Raw genomic sequence first — 15,683 nt, 5'->3', positions numbered from 1 at the left:
TATATTTTAGATACAGGTAAACTAAAGCTTTGGGAGGTTAAGGAAAGTCACGAGAGACCACAGCTCTGAGAGATGGAGTTCTGGTCAATGTCAGTGGCCTGCCTCTTTCTTCAGTCTCTCCCTGCCCTCTGAATGCAGGGGCCAGTTTCAGATTACACCAGGGAAGCCCCTGGGAGGGTTACAAACCAATATAAAAGGAACAAACTGCTGATGAACACAGATATTACAAATGTTAAAACAGATGAATCTTACAGATAGTATGCTGGGAGAAAAAAAGCCAACACTAAAGACTACACACTATTATGGGGCACCTGGGTGGCTCAGTTGGTTAAGTGTCCAACTTTGGCTCAGGTTTGATCTCACGGCTCATGAGTTCAAGCCCCATGTCAGGCTCTGTGCTAACAGCTCAGAGCCTGGACCCTGCTTCGGTTTCTGCCTCTCTCTCTCTCACTCTCTCTCACTCTCTCTCTCTCTGCCCCTCCTCCCCTCCCTTCTCTCTCTCTCTCCCTCAAAAATAAACATTAAAAAATTGTTTAAAGACTACACACTATTATATTCCATTTATATGAAGTTCTAGAATAGGCAAAACTAATCATTGGTGACAGAAATGAAATCAGTTGTTGCCAGAGCAGTACTTGGGGTGGGGGATATTGACTAAAAAGAGGACCAAGAGAAATTTCTGGGGTGATGTAATTGTCTTATATCTTCTTGATAGTGGTAGTAGTTACATACATTTATACATTTATCAAAACTCACTGAACTGTATACTTAAATGTATATTATACCTAAGTGAAGTCTATTTAAGGTTATATTTTGATATAAAGCCTTTCTGAGGTTTTCAATGGCTAGGGTTAATTGTCTTGTTGAGGTGAATTGTATGTCCCACCCCCACTCCCAAATTCATATCTTGAAGCCCTAACTTCTGATACCTAGGAATGTGGTGATTTGGAAGTAGGGTCATTGCAGGTTTAATTAGGTAAGTTTAGATGAGGTCATACTGGAATAGGCCAGTCCCCTCATCCAATACCACTGGTGTCTTATAAAAAGGGGTAATCTGGACACAGAGGTATGCACAGGAGAACGCCGTGTGAAGGTGGAGGCAGAGAGATCAGCGTGATGCTTTTATAAGCCAAGGAACGCCAAAGATTGCCAGCAAACCACCATAGGCTAAAACAAAGGCATGAAACAGATTCTTCCTCACAGCCCTCAGAACTAACCAACTCTGCCAATATCTCAGACTTCTAGCCTCCAGAAATGGGAAACAATATATTTTTGTTGATATGCTGCCCAGTTTCTGGTACTTTGTTAGGACAGCCCTAGCAAACTAATACATGTCCCTAGAGTTTAGTTTTCAGCCTTGCTAATTGTTTTTTTGTTTTATTTTTTTTTATTTTTTTTTTTCAACGTTTATTTATTTTTTGGGACAGAGAGAGACAGAGCATGAAAGGGGGAGGGGCAGAGAGAGAGGGAGACACAGAATCCAAAACAGGCTCCAGGTTCTGAGCCATCAGCCCAGAGCCTGACGTGGGGCTCGAACTCACAGACCGCGAGATCGTGACCTGGCTGAAGTCGGACGCTTAACCGACTGCGCCACCCAGGCGCCCCAGCCTTGCTAATTGTTAAATCCAACTTATGTTTATTGAATGCCATCAAGGTGTTTCTACACTATGTTAGGTAGGCCCTGTGGGGAAAACACAAGAACAGCCCTCCATGGGGAACGTATATATGGAAAAAAAAAAAAAAAAAAGGGAAAGAAAAACAGTTCTTTCAGTTCCCAGCAGGAGTTCTAAGATTGTATCCATGTCAACCAAAATAACATAAGATTGCTTTAAAAAACAGAAAAACAAAAACTCACTTACAATGTGCACTCTATCTACCAATAGGCTAAGAATGTATCCACCAGCAAATACATTTCCGCCCTAGTTTAAGAAATCTACTTGGAAAGTGCATTAAGATTAGAAGACTGATCGGTGCATAAAAATTGAATATGGATAAGGGATATTTTTAACAAGTGCTGGGAGCAGAATGAGTCATCTGTCTCTACCACAGGTACATAACTGCCATGATGTCTTTAGTGAGTCAGGGTTCCCACCCCCTAGGAGTATATAATGGATATACTGACAGCGTCTACTTATTATTAATTCTTCCATTTATTCATACATTTAACACATATTGATGGAGAGCTATGTGCCAGGAAATGTGGTAAATGTTGGAGGGGCGCCTGGATGGCTCAGTGAGTTAAGTGTCCAACTTCAGCTCAAGTCATGATCTCAGGGTTTGTGAGTTCGAACCCAGCAGCGGGCTCTCAGCTGTCAGCACGGAGGCTGCTTCAGATCCTCTGTCTCCCTCTCTCTCTGCCTCTCCCCAGCTCACACTCTCTCTGTCTCTCAAATAAATAAACATTTAAAAAAATTTAAAAAAAATAGATGTTGGAAAGTCAACAGTGAGAAAGACCCAGTCCCTGCCTTCAAAGGGCACAGCGTAATAGGGCTGTTATAATGAATTTCAGGCTGTTGTTATGAGAGCTCAGAGAAGGGCATCTAAACCAGCCTTGAAGAATCAGGGAAGGTTTCTAAGCTAACAGGATGGGGATGGGTGTGTCTGGGGAGGGAAACATGCTTCAGGAGATAGTAATGGGATATGCAAAGGTCCAGATGAGAGTGTGTGTTCAAGGAACTCCTAGTGGCTTATTATGGCTGAAGGAAGAGCACAAGATAGTAATTTAAGTGATAAGGCTAGAGAGGTATGAAGGAGCTTGACCATGTGAGGGCTTGTATGCCACGTTAAGCTATTCAGAGACTTGGTGTCCATTCTCAGGAGTACAAGGCATCCCATGGAAGCTGGAAATGAGAATGCCTTGAGCACATAATCTGAGCAGCACTCACCCAGGAAGAAGGAGACAAGCCATGAACTTGGATAAGTTATGGGTTGGTAATTAGAGGAGAATAAAGGCATCAAAGGAAGAGATAGTACTAATACAAACTGAGTTTAACTGGAGGTTCAAACACAGAAGAGGGAAATAAGTAGTGTCACCTAGACCTAGGGCTCGCAATGGACAAGACAGAGTTCATCAAAGTAGATGGCTTTATGACCAATATATAAGAATGTCCATTCTCCTCAAATTGGTTCATAAGTTCAATGCAATACCAATCAATACCCCATTGACAAAGCTCATTCTAAAATTTATTTGGAAATACAAGGAATTTTGAAAACAATGTTGAAATCTAAGGAAAAAGTTGGAGGGCTTACATGACCTGATTTCAAGACTTACAAGATTGAGACAGAGTATTATTGACAGGAGAGACAAGCAGATCACTGGAAGAAAATAGTCCAGAGATATACTCACTCATATAAGGTCAACTGACTACTGGCCAAGGCAAAGTCAATCAAACAAGGATGAGAGGTCTTTTTAACAAACGGTACAAACTGAATATTCTTTTGGAAAGAAAAAATGGCAAAGGATTCATACCCAAAATATAAGAATGTAAAGAAGTCCTTCAAATCAATAATAAAAAGGCAAACACCCAATAAAAATGGGCAAAGACTTGAAGTGACATTTAAAAAGTGATTTATGAGGGGGGCTTAGATGGATCAGTTGTATAAGCATCTGACTTCGGCTCAGGTCATGACCTTGCAGTTCGTGGGTTCCAGTCCCTCATCAGGCTCTGTGCTGACAGCTCAGAGCCTGGAGCCTGCTTTGGATTCCGTCTCCCTTTCTCTCTCTCTGCCCCTCCCCCCTCCTCAAAAATAAACATAAAAATTTTTTTTAATGATTTATGAATGGCAGTATGCAAATAACTAGTCTTCAGGAAAATTTAAATTAAAACCACAAGAGATATTTGACGCTCTCTATAATGACTAAAGTAAAAATGACAGACAAAAATCAGGGGCGCCTGGGTGGCTCAGTCTGTTGGGTATCTGACTCTTGGTTTCAGCTTAGGTCATGACCTTGTGGTTCGTTGGATCCAGCCCCAGCTCAAGCCCCACATCAAGCCCCACGTTGGGCTCCATGCTGTCAGCGTGGAGACTGCTTGGGATTCTCTCTTCCTCTCTCTGCCCCTCCCCCACTCTCTCACACGTGCATGCTCTCTCTCTCAAAATAAGTAAACTTGAAAAAAGAAAGGACAGACAGAATCAAATGTTGATGAGAATGTGGAGCAATAGGAACTCTCATACGTTGCTGGCGGAGTGTAAAATGGAACTACCATTTTGGAGAATGGTTTGGCAATTTCTCATAATGTTGAATGCATTTCTGAATTGTGATACAGCCTTTTCACTCCTGGGTATCTATTTTTTAGAAATGAAAACATATGTTCACAATATGGCTTGCAAATATATTTTCTTCCATATCAGGAAAAATTTGCTTTGCATTTAATTGCCATAAGATTGGTGTCTAGAGTTTACAATGAGCTCCGACAAATCTAAAAGAGAAATGTAAACAATATTCTAGTAAAATGTGCAAAAGATATGAAAGGGCAATTCACAGAAAAGAATATATGGAAATATTGCCAACTTACTAATAGCCAGGAAAATGCAAATTGAAACCACTGATAAACCATCTCATGCTTATCCAGCTGCAAAAAAAAAAAAAAAAAAAAAAAACCCAAAACAATAAATAACAACCTGTTGATACTACATGTTGGCAAGCCTATAAATAAGTGAGTACTACAACCCCCTTTTAGAAAGCCAGGTGGCAATATGTATTTAAGTAGAAGGTATATACATTCTTCAACCCAGAAATTTTACTAGGTATATACCCCTTCCCCCCAATTCTGATATGAATAAACTACCAAGAATGTTCAGTACAGCATGGTGTTCTCTTATGGTTTAAAATATATGCAGATCTGTCCACTGTTTTTCATTTCTATTAGAATTAATTTTTGTCTTGTTAATTTTTTGTTAATCTTTTGTTATTTTTTTCTTGTCTTTTTTATCAATCTTTTGTATAATTTATTAGTCTTTAAAGATAATTTTGATTTGGTTGGTCTTATTGTTTCCCATTTCATTAACTTGTACTCTCATTCTTACTATTTATTCCATCCTTTTTCCTTTTGTGATTATTCTGTTGTTTCTACCTTTATCGTAACAGCTAGCTAAATATTTTCAGAATTCCTTGGTTTTCAATATACAAATGTAGTTATAAATTTCCCACAAAGTACTATATTAGCAATGTCACAAAGTCTTCTGAATATGCTGATTTTGTTACACAGTTCTAAATATTTTATTTTTTTATATTAAATATAATTTATTGTCAAATTGGTTTCCATACAAAGTTCTAAATATTTTCTAATTCCCATTATAATTTTGTCTTTGAACCATTAATTATGAAGATATGTATTTTCAGTTACCAAGTGTGGCTTTAGCAGACTGTATTTTTGTTATTGATTTCTAATTTTATGGCACTACAAAATGTTTATTCTTTGGTATTTTCCAAGATTTTACTTAAGGGCTATTTTGTGGTCAGATTTTGCACTGGTTTTACATGAGCCAGAAAACAAATGTATTCTCTGTGGTGGTGGATTTCTCTATTTGTCCATTAGCTCAAGGTTGCTTATTAAATTTTTCAAATGTTCTAAATACTACTCATACTTGGTCTTTCAATATATCAGTTTCTAAGAGAGATGTCTTAAAACATTTTTTTGTGACTATGGATTTGTCAGTATTTTCTTTGTAATTATGTCAATTTTTGCCTTATGTTTTGAAGTTCTTTGGTTAGCCACAAATAGGTTGAAGATATATTTTGGACCCTCTCATTCTATCTTCAATGTCTAACTCTTATTTCACATTTTTTCTCCATATCCTTTTGTTGCACTCTAGATAATTTTCCCAGTTTACTTGTTCTGTCTTTAGCTGTATCTAATTTAATTTTTTAATTTTTTTTTCAACGTTTATTTATTTTTGGGACAGAGAGAGACAGAGTATGAACGGGGGAGGGGCAGAGAGAGAGGGAGACACAGAATCGGAAACAGGCTCCAGGCTCTGAGCCATCAGCCCAGAGCCTGACGCGGGGCTCGAACTCACGGACCGCGAGATCGTGACCTGGCTGAAGTCGGACGCTTAACCGACTGCGCCACCCAGGCGCCCCAGATTTAATTTTAAGCTAACCACTGGGTTTTTTCATTTCAATAGTTCGGTTTTAACTTCTTCAAGTTTTACCTGTTACTTTTAAAAACACTAAATAGCTTTTTTTCAGTCCCCCATCTATCAGTATTTTTATTTATTCATTTTAAATATACTTATTCATTACTTTATTCATTTCAAATATACTTACAGCTTTTAGAATATTTTTTTAACGTTTATTCGTTTTTGAGAGACAGAGCGTGAGCAGGAGAGGGGCAGAGAGAGACCCACACACAGAATCCAAAGCAGGTTCCAGGCTCCGAGCTGTCGGTACAGAGCCAGATGTGGGGCTTGACCCCCTGAACCATGATATCATGACCTGAGCCAAAGTTGGATGCCTAACCAACTGAGCCACCCAGGCTCACTTACACCTTTTTTAGATTTACTATATTAGTTCCAGTTTAATGGAGTGGGGGGGCAGATAATTTTCCTATTATCACATGTTTTCATGAAGATTCATTTGCTCATGTATTTTGTAATCTTTTTCCCTAGTAAACTCAAGCTTTGGCAGAATGTTTTTTACATTTCCTTTTTGTTTGGGAATGGGAAGAGCAAATTATTACCTTTTATTGTGACTACCCCTCGGGGTAGTTTTACATTTAATCCTGCTTGAAACCTGTCCTATGATTTCAATCATCTTGGGCTAATTTTATTTTTGGATTCTCAACTTGGGCCTCTCGTCACGCAGGTTTAATTCTTACATCCATGCATAGTAATGGAACTTTGCTATCTCACAGGTGACTTTCTCCCCACCTCCTCTGCCTACCACCAAATTATCTGGACAGAGAGCAAACTTCCTCACCACTGAGGGCTGGGCCTGTAACATGTTTATATGGTAGTGAGTTTCCTGTTAGTGGAGGCATATGGTAGAAGGATTTGACACTAAGCATCCGTAATAATCTCTGCTTTTATTTGTTACATCTTTCAAAGTGTGTCCATATCCACTGTCTCAGTTCCCAATGAGATGCCAGTGATTCCATGGTCTTTAAGCTTCAAGCCTTAAATCTCAAATTCCTAGGTAACAGCTGGAGAACAGCTTCCTGAGGCATGTTCAGAAGGCACAGGAGACTTGCAGAAGCCTCTTCAGTGCTTGGGACACACTCCTTCTTTTCAGACCCATGAGTAGCTGTCAATATGCCCAGGTCCTGTGGTCTTCTAGCTTTGGGCTGGGTTGGCCTTGGTGCTTTGTGTGGAGATGTGGCAGCAGCATCCACCAACCCCTTGGTGATTAACTATGATTCCTTGATCTCAGCCACAGCAAGAGCTCAGAAATTGTCAAAGCTGTAGCTCAATCTTTACATCCTGCTGAGAAAAAGTTTGAAATTCAGTCCAGCAAAAAGAACAGTGACACTCACGGGTTGAGGTGTAAGCTGTAGCCCTAACCCAGGGAAAAGACTGTTGTTGGTTTGTTCACACCCTAGCACTTTCCAAAGAAGATACTGGAAGATACTGGGAGCCCTACAGCAAGACACACACATGGGGCGCCTGGGTGGCGCAGTCGGTTAAGCGTCCGACTTCAGCCAGGTCACGATCTCGCGGTCCGGGAGTTCGAGCCCCACGTCAGGCTCTGGGCTGATGGCTCAGAGCCTGGAGCCTGTTTCCAATTCTGTGTCTCCCTCTCTCTCTGCCCCTCCCCCGTTCATACTCTGTCTCTCTCTGTCGCAAAAAAATAAATAAACGTTGAAAAAAAAAAAAGACACACACACACACACTCACTCACTCACATAAACATAGAACATACAAATTATTACAGGAAGAAGAAACCAATCTGATAGTTCCTGAGACTATTACCCTGTTTGGGATATGAACACTAGTAGCAGGTGGTACTTTTCCCAGGATGGCCCTGATAATATCCGCCATCATTGTTTTTCTCTTCTGCAATGTGACCGTCACATTCCTCAGAAGGAGGAGTTATTTCTCTGCCTGTTTCTTAGTTTTCTAAGGCTGCTGTAACAAATTACCACAAATTGAAAGTCTAAAAACAACAGAAGTTTATTTTCTCACAGTTCTGGAGGTCAGAATTCCTAAATCAGGGTGTCTGTAGGGTGGGTTCCTTCAGAGAACTCAGGGAGGATGTTCCCTGCCTCTCCCAGCTTCTGGAGGCTGCTGGCAATCCTTGCTGTTCCTTGGCTCCCAGTGCATTGCTTCCATCTCTGCATCGCTGTCTCTGTGTCTCTCCTCTAATATGGATGCCAGTCACTGGATTTAGGACACATCCCACAGTCACTGGATTTAGGACCCACCCAATCTGGTATGACCTCATTTGAACTTACCTCTAAGCACATCAGCAAAGACCCTACCAGATACGGTTACACTCCTGAGATTCTGCATGTACCTGAATTTGGGGGAACACTGTTTAACCCAGTTTAACCCTCTTGAGTTGGGCCAGGCCTTGTCATTGCTTTGACTATTAGAATATTGTGGATGTGATTCTGTGCTAACTCCAAGCTAGTTTCTGTTTTCTGCCTCTTGGAATGTTTGGTCTGGGACATTCCCTTTTGAAACCCCACTGTCACGCTGTGAGAAGTTCATGCTACTCGGAGAGGCCATGTGTGATATGGAGAGGGCATAGGTGAAGCCCCAGTTCAGCTGCCAGCCATATATATTGAGTGAACCATCTTGCACATCCAGTCCAGTGGATCCTTCATTGGACTGTAGCCTCAGCTGACATCTGACTGTAACTACATAAGAGGTCCTTTCATTTCCAAGCTTATCTTGACCTTGAGGCCTTGGAACTAACTGTTCTTTTTGGGCCAAATGCCTTTTCCTTCAAACATTCACATCAGTGGCTCCTTCTTGTCATTTGTGTCTGAGCTCAAATATCACCTCCTTAAAGTAGCCCCTTTATCATGTAACTCTCCATTGTCTTTTCATCATATTATTATTATGACTCAATATCTTCTTGTTTACATAGTTGTTTCCTTGCTTTTTATTCTGGGTCTTCTTCCCTTATCCTAATTTAAGCTCCATGCAGGAGAGACCTTGCTGAATTCTCAACTTCATTATAGTGCCTAACACATAGTTGGCTCTCAGTAGGTAACTGTAAAATGAATGAATAAATGACAGCATGTGTTTTAAAACTGGAAAGGTGTTGGAGCCAGGCAGACAAGGGTTCAAATCTTAGCTGTGGTATTTGGTAATGTCCTCACGCAAGTTACTTACCGTAGCTCAGTGTCCTTGTCTATAAAACAGGAATAAAATATCATCTTAAAGTGTTTTATATAATTATTTGATGAAATAATTTAAGTGGTGTATATATAAATATCATTTGAGGAACCCAGGTATTTTTTAAATACAATTACTTAATGTTATTAGAACTTGATTTTTTTATTATAAGTCCCCCATGTCAGAAGCATCATCTCAGAGGGTGCCTGGGTGTCTCAGGGTGAGTTAAGTGTCCGACTTCACCTCAAGTCATGATCTCATGGTTTGTGGGTTTGAGCCCCATGTTGGGCTCTGTGCTGACAGCTCAGAGCCTGGAGCCTGCTTCAGATTCTGTGTCTGCCTCTCCCTCTCTGCCCCTCCCCTGCTTGTGTTCTCTCTGTCTCTCTCTTTCTCTCTCTCAAAAATAAACATTAAAAAATAGGGAAAAAAAAAGGGAGCATCATCTCAGAACATGTAGGATTCTCAGCTTCCATGTGTTGTCACTAAGTGCTAGCCATGTGGGTTGCTCACCAGTGCTCTGTGCCAAACATTTCTACTTTCTTTCTTTTAGACACATGTAGGATTGGCCCCTTTGAAGATAGGCATGACCCCGTGATTCACATTGTCCACTGAAATGTATGTGGACATGACATATGTCACTCCCTGGTAGGAGAATTAAGAGTCAGCATTTGATATGCCACAGTCTGGTTCTCCCTTGGTATCTGTGTAAGCACACCTTAGGGTGGAAGCTTCATCAGCTGGGCCCCTGAGTGACTATGATGAGCAGAGACTCTTTGCTGACACATGCTGGACATGTAGCATGAGCAAGACTTTTTAGATGAACCCACTGGCTGTGGGGGCTGTGGCTACAGCTGATCCTGAATGATGTAATGTTCCCAAAGTATTGGTGGGGACATTCTGGTCCACAAGAGGCAATATGATACAGGGGTATAAGGCAGGACTAATGTTCAAGATATTTAAAAACCACTATGTGGTTTGTATATACAATGGAGTACTACTTGGCAATGAGAAAGAATGAAATCATGCCATTTGCAGCAATGTGGATGGAACTGGAAGGCATTATGCTGAGTGAAATAAGTCAGAGAAGGACAGATATCATATGTTTTCACTCATATGTGGATCTTGAGAAACTTAATATAAGACCATGGGGGAAGGGAAGGGAAAAAAATAGTTACAGAGAGGGAGGGAGACAAACCACAAGAGACTCTTAAATACAGAGAGCAAACTGAAGGTGGATAGGGGAGGTGGGAGAGAGGGGAAAATGCGTGTTGGGCATTGAGGAGGGGAACTTGTTGGGATGAGCACTCGGTGTTGTATGTAAGCGATGAACCATGGGAATCTATCCCCAAAACCAAGAGCACACTGTACACACTGTATATTAGCCAATTTGACAATAAATTATATATATATAAAAAAGAAACACCACTATGGCACTGGGTCTCATCAGTCTGAATGGGACATGCAGAGCTGGAACAGGAGCCTGGCAGACCCTGGAATTAATTGTTAATGTAGGGATTCTGTTCTTGGGGTCCCAGGGGAGGGGTCTTGGTGGACAGGGCAGCAAGAAAGCATTAAGGAGTATTGGACTACCAGTTGTATGCCAACATATATACAAGCATTTGATATTTTTATAATCAGTGTGGATATATTGTTGGGTAGTGATTAATCTTTGTTCTGGTCAAGAGCTTGGCCTATGGCTTGAATTCTGGTTCTTAACTTCCTTGTCTGTAACCTAGGGCAAGTTCTCTCTATGACTCAATTTTCTCATCTGTAAAGTGTGAGTAATAATAATAGCTATTTTGTAGGATTGATGATAGAATGAAATGATCTGATTCAAATGAAGCTATAACCTATAACAGAACCTGGCATATAGTGTTACACAAATGGCAAGATTGGCTATCAACATCTATACATGCTGATATTCTCTGAGATGTCCTTGTTCGTATCTTAGGTAGAATGCTATTGTTTCATTTTCCCTTTTTTCTGATGACAGAGTTTTTTAGAGCCTCCACCTATCTGTGCTTTGTCTGACCTGCTCTTCGGGACAAAGCGCTTGGCCACTCTGGATTTGACAAACTTTGTGAGGTGAACTCATGCCTTCCTGCATAAATACAACACACAGCCATTTCTACTATTGGGTCTTATTGCTTTGCTATACTATTTGGGAAGAGAATCTAGTGAATCCTCTGTACTTTCCCCTCTTTCCCCAAACTACCTATGGTTTTGTTGTGCTCCTTGTCCCTGAGACCATTGTTATGGGCTGAATGATTGCCCGCCCCAAAGTTCGTATGTAAAAGCACTAACCCCCAGTATATTAGAATGTGACTGTATTTGGAGATAGAGTTTTTAAAGAGGAACTTAAGTTCAAATGAGGTCATTAGGGTAGACACTAATCCAAAATGCTGGTATCCTTACTAGAAGAGGAAATTAGGACACAGACACACACAAGAGGAAGAAGACACAGGAAGAAGACAGCCATCTATAAGCCAAGAAGAAACTAACCTCTCTTCTGGGAGGCCTCAGAAGAAACCAACCCTACCAACACCTCATCTTGGACTTCTAGCCTCTAGAGTCATGAGAAAATAAATTTCTGTTGCTTAAGTCCCCCACTGGTATTTCATTATGACAGCCAAACACTTAGTGAAAAAACCAAGATAGCCAGCCCTCAGGGTGTCCAGCTAGAAGACTCTTTTCTTAGAGACCCTCATCAATACCAAAGCTTTGTGTCCCTTCTGAAACTCTCCCTCCACCCTAGTCTGAGAACTCTGTTTTCATCTGCAACCATACCTCTATCTCAGAAAACCTGATCATGTATTCTCCATGGTCTGACCCTCCCACAAACCAGACTTTTCAATCCTGAAGCCTAAAATAAAAAACAGGTAGGGGACTGAAAACAAAGTACGTAAGATGCCAGAAGGAGGAGAAAACATATGACACCTGTTGACATATGACACCTGTTGCCTATGAAGGCTCTTGGCATGGACTTGGCATAGAGTAAATGCTCTGCAAGTAGGAGGGACTATTACTGTCATCGTTGTCATCGTCATCACCATCATCACCACCACCACCACCATGTAGGCTTCTAACAGCCTGCCGTAGGCAACTCCCTTTACCTGGAAGTTTACCACTCCTACACCCTCATTATGCTCTCTCTCCCTAGAGCCTCTCAGAATTCCTCCTTGTCCCCTTTGTCTGCTAAGATGCTGGACCTACCTTAGAAAAGCAGCTCCCGATAAGATTTAGCAACCCTGTGGAAAATGAGAATTTGAATGAGTTGTAATAACTCAGAATTCAAAGCACATCCTACCTTTGAAGCTCTGCAGAGGTTTCCAAGGCCTGTGAATTCCCCAGCCCAGATGATGGATCGTGCACAGAAATGCCACATGAGGCATGAGCGTGGGCTCCTGCTTCCTGCTCTCAGAAAGGTGGGTTATATTTGGTGTGCAGTCACTTGCTCATTTTTCTCCATCATTTTGAAGCACAATTGCCAAGTTCTAAAAGACTTATGAGTCCATAAGTCCCGCACCTTGCAAAATGGCTACCATCACTCTCCCGTTTTTCACACTGCCTTGTGAATAGACCCCATTTATCTGTGGCTTCTGAGCTGCACACCCAGCTTTCTTCTCCCCTTTACTGCTCTGCGTTCTTGTCAAATAGACTTCAGTGAGGCTCTCATCTTGGGATGCACTTCATCAAAATAATTATGCCAAGAGCTGGAACAGAAGAGCCAAAGTAAGAAAGCTGAAGTTTCAAGGCTTTCCAAATACCAAGAGAAAGACAGGACTTATCTAATCTAAAACTAATCTTCAGGCCATCCTCTGCCAGATTTCCAGCCCCATGGTGGTTTTATCTTGGTTGTTTTTTTTGCTCCCCTTTTCCCGGCAGATGAGCCTGACAGAGCTCATCCTTGCCCTTGGTCCCCAGATGACGTCCACAGACTTGTCATTTGCAGGAAACATTGCAAGTCAGGGGGTGTGCTCCACTTTGATGCTGTTAGAGTTCTTGGAACAGAGGCATCTGCTGGGTGTAGAAAAAGCCATCAGCCTGTGCTTTTTTCTAAATCATTAAAACTCCACTGGCATTTTGACAAATTGGCACCAATCATCAGGCTCAGCAACTGGGAGCAATCTGTTTTGCAGGCTGAGAGAAACAGCTGTAAAACTGGTAAAAATCTGTTCTATTGTGCTCCAGTACATTTTAGGTAGAGAGGCAGGTTGGCAAAGTGGAAAAGGCATGGCCTTGAGAGCTAGCAGGATCTAGGTTTGAATCCTGACCCTTCTGCCCACTGGCTGTGAATGTTGAACAAGCTATTTAGCAATTTCCTCATCTGTAAAATGGGGAGAGAAATATAATTCTTGCAGAGTTGTTATAATGACTAGAGACAATCCTTTTTTTTTTTTTTGAGAAAATACTTTTTTTAGAGTGTTTGGCACAAGGCTGGTGCATCATAAATGATTTCTAGTGGGGAGGAAGAAATGATAACACAACAGTGGCATTAGTTATGGTTGTGATAATAGCAATGGTTGTCAGGTAAGTATTATCAGTGGAGTTGTTGTAAAAATAATAATGAAATGATGAAAGTGCTGGTTATAAGCCAGGAGACCTGTATTATACCAGTGATAGAGTTGATAGAATGAATGGTAGATTGAAGACCTGGTATCTAGTCTCAGTAGTTACTCTATATTTTGACAATTGGTGTAGAATTATAGGAAATTGGAAGATTGCATGGTCCTCTCCAAATCTTCATTTAGATGCCCTTCTCTTACCTGCAATAATACATAAATCAAATAGCAGATGTTTCTTCCTTGTTCTGCATTTAAGCATTAATAAAAATAAGGCAATGCATGCTAACTTATATTAAGTATGTGCCAGTTATCAGGCACATTTTAATTTTACATATATTGCTTCATTAAATTCTTGCAAGTACTTTATGAGTAACACCTTAATTTTATTCCTATGGTTTGCTATCAAGACGCAAAGAAATTAAATATCTTACCCAAGGTCAGCTAATCGTAGAATGAGAATTAGATCTCAGGAAATCGGTCTCCAAAGCTGGCATCTAAACTTCTGTACTATACTACATGCTTTAACGAAAAGTTGTTGCAACCTGGAGGTTAGGTCACATGGCTTTATAACAGAGATTTCTCTTCCTATGTACAACCTGATTTATAATCTGTCCACAGCGGTTTAGCACAACTGAAATGTCAAGACATAAGGAGATCTGAATTGCTTTTGTTACTCAACCAGTCAACTAATCAACCAGCAAACAGCCCATATTTATTTAACATGGGACTTTAATTAAAATGGGACTTGTTTTCAAGGGTTAGTGAAGAGTCCAATCATTTGGAGGGGAGTGTTAGCTTGGGGAGTAGTGAAAGATTATTTTGGAGAAGTTATGACAGGACATTATGGTGAAAGACAGACTGTCAAGCTAAGTCTGAACTACAGACAATGAGGAGTCGGCGTCTTCTCTCTGAGTGGCCATGGCACCCCACTACCCACCTTTAGAGCACACCCACTTTTTATAACAATCATAAACTTACCTATTTCATTCAGTATCCAATAAGCTCTTGGAAACTGTGACAATTTCAGAGTTTTCCTGACCAATGCAGACAACTATGTGTGTTTTCCATCAGGAATTCTCAGGCCAGTTCAATCACCTGCCTGTAATATGAACCCAGCTTGTCTTGGAGATTTGTGTTCAGAGGCTGGAGTAGGTTAAGAACCTAAAATCAGTCCTAATGGATTTCCCTTCTTTTTCTAGAAAGAAAAAGATGCTTCTGTTTTCTTTTGGGGAATTCTAAGTCCACGAATATTGGTTTACAGGGATTCCCAGCATCCTTTTAATCTGCTGCTCCATGGGACCAAGGCTTGGACTTAATCATTCTAGAATGCTCACCAAAGTAGTGTTTCACCACTGCTCTTGAATATGAGAGCTGGCACTGAATTTCAGGATGGCAGTTATTTTACTAAGAACTTTGAAGACATTTTACAGTTCTTTGGTCTCTTTTGCTGTTTATAGGAACTCTGCAGTCAATCTAATTCTAATTCTTTTGTAGGGTCATAGGATCTTTTTTTTCTCTCCCATTGCTTTTAAGGTTCAGAAGTTTTACCATGGCATGTAAAGGTATAGGATGGTTTTTATTTTCTCTTCTCAGGACTCAGTGTGCCTTTCAAATCGTCTTTGAAAAATTCTCAGCCATTATCTCTTTATATATTGCTTTCTTCTCATCCTTTCTATTCTTTCCCTCTGAAATCTTTATATTCACTCTTTCTGAAATTTCTATTACATGTACACTTAAACTTTCTTCTTATGTCCTCATTTAAAAATGGCTTATAATTTTATTTCTCTATGACATAATCTACTTTATTTCCTGAGGTTTCTCTTCTGGTTTATT

At 40.6% G+C, this 15,683-nt stretch overlaps 1 long non-coding RNA gene across 5 annotated transcripts in view; it reads right to left on the bottom strand.

The window, feature by feature from the left end:
• Positions 1-15,683, bottom strand: part of LOC109501772 — a 114,231-nt gene that overhangs the window by 9,703 nt on the left and 88,845 nt on the right. For 3 of the 5 annotated variants that reach the window (XR_006601085.1, XR_006601083.1, XR_002160046.2), the window contains 2 exons: positions 12,593-12,998; positions 7,010-7,422 (listed from right to left, as the gene is read on the bottom strand). This is a non-coding gene — a long non-coding RNA (uncharacterized LOC109501772). Of the gene's footprint in view, positions 1-7,009; positions 7,426-12,592; positions 12,999-15,683 lie in introns of those variants that run through there. The other 2 variants (XR_002160047.2, XR_006601084.1) reach the window with 2 other exon arrangements.

This window comes from Felis catus, chromosome B4 (genome assembly GCF_018350175.1).
Source record: "Felis catus isolate Fca126 chromosome B4, F.catus_Fca126_mat1.0, whole genome shotgun sequence".
Taxonomy (NCBI): Eukaryota; Metazoa; Chordata; class Mammalia; order Carnivora; family Felidae; genus Felis; species Felis catus.
Note: the sequence above shows the minus strand (reverse complement) of the source record. Positions and strands in the feature narration are given on the sequence as shown.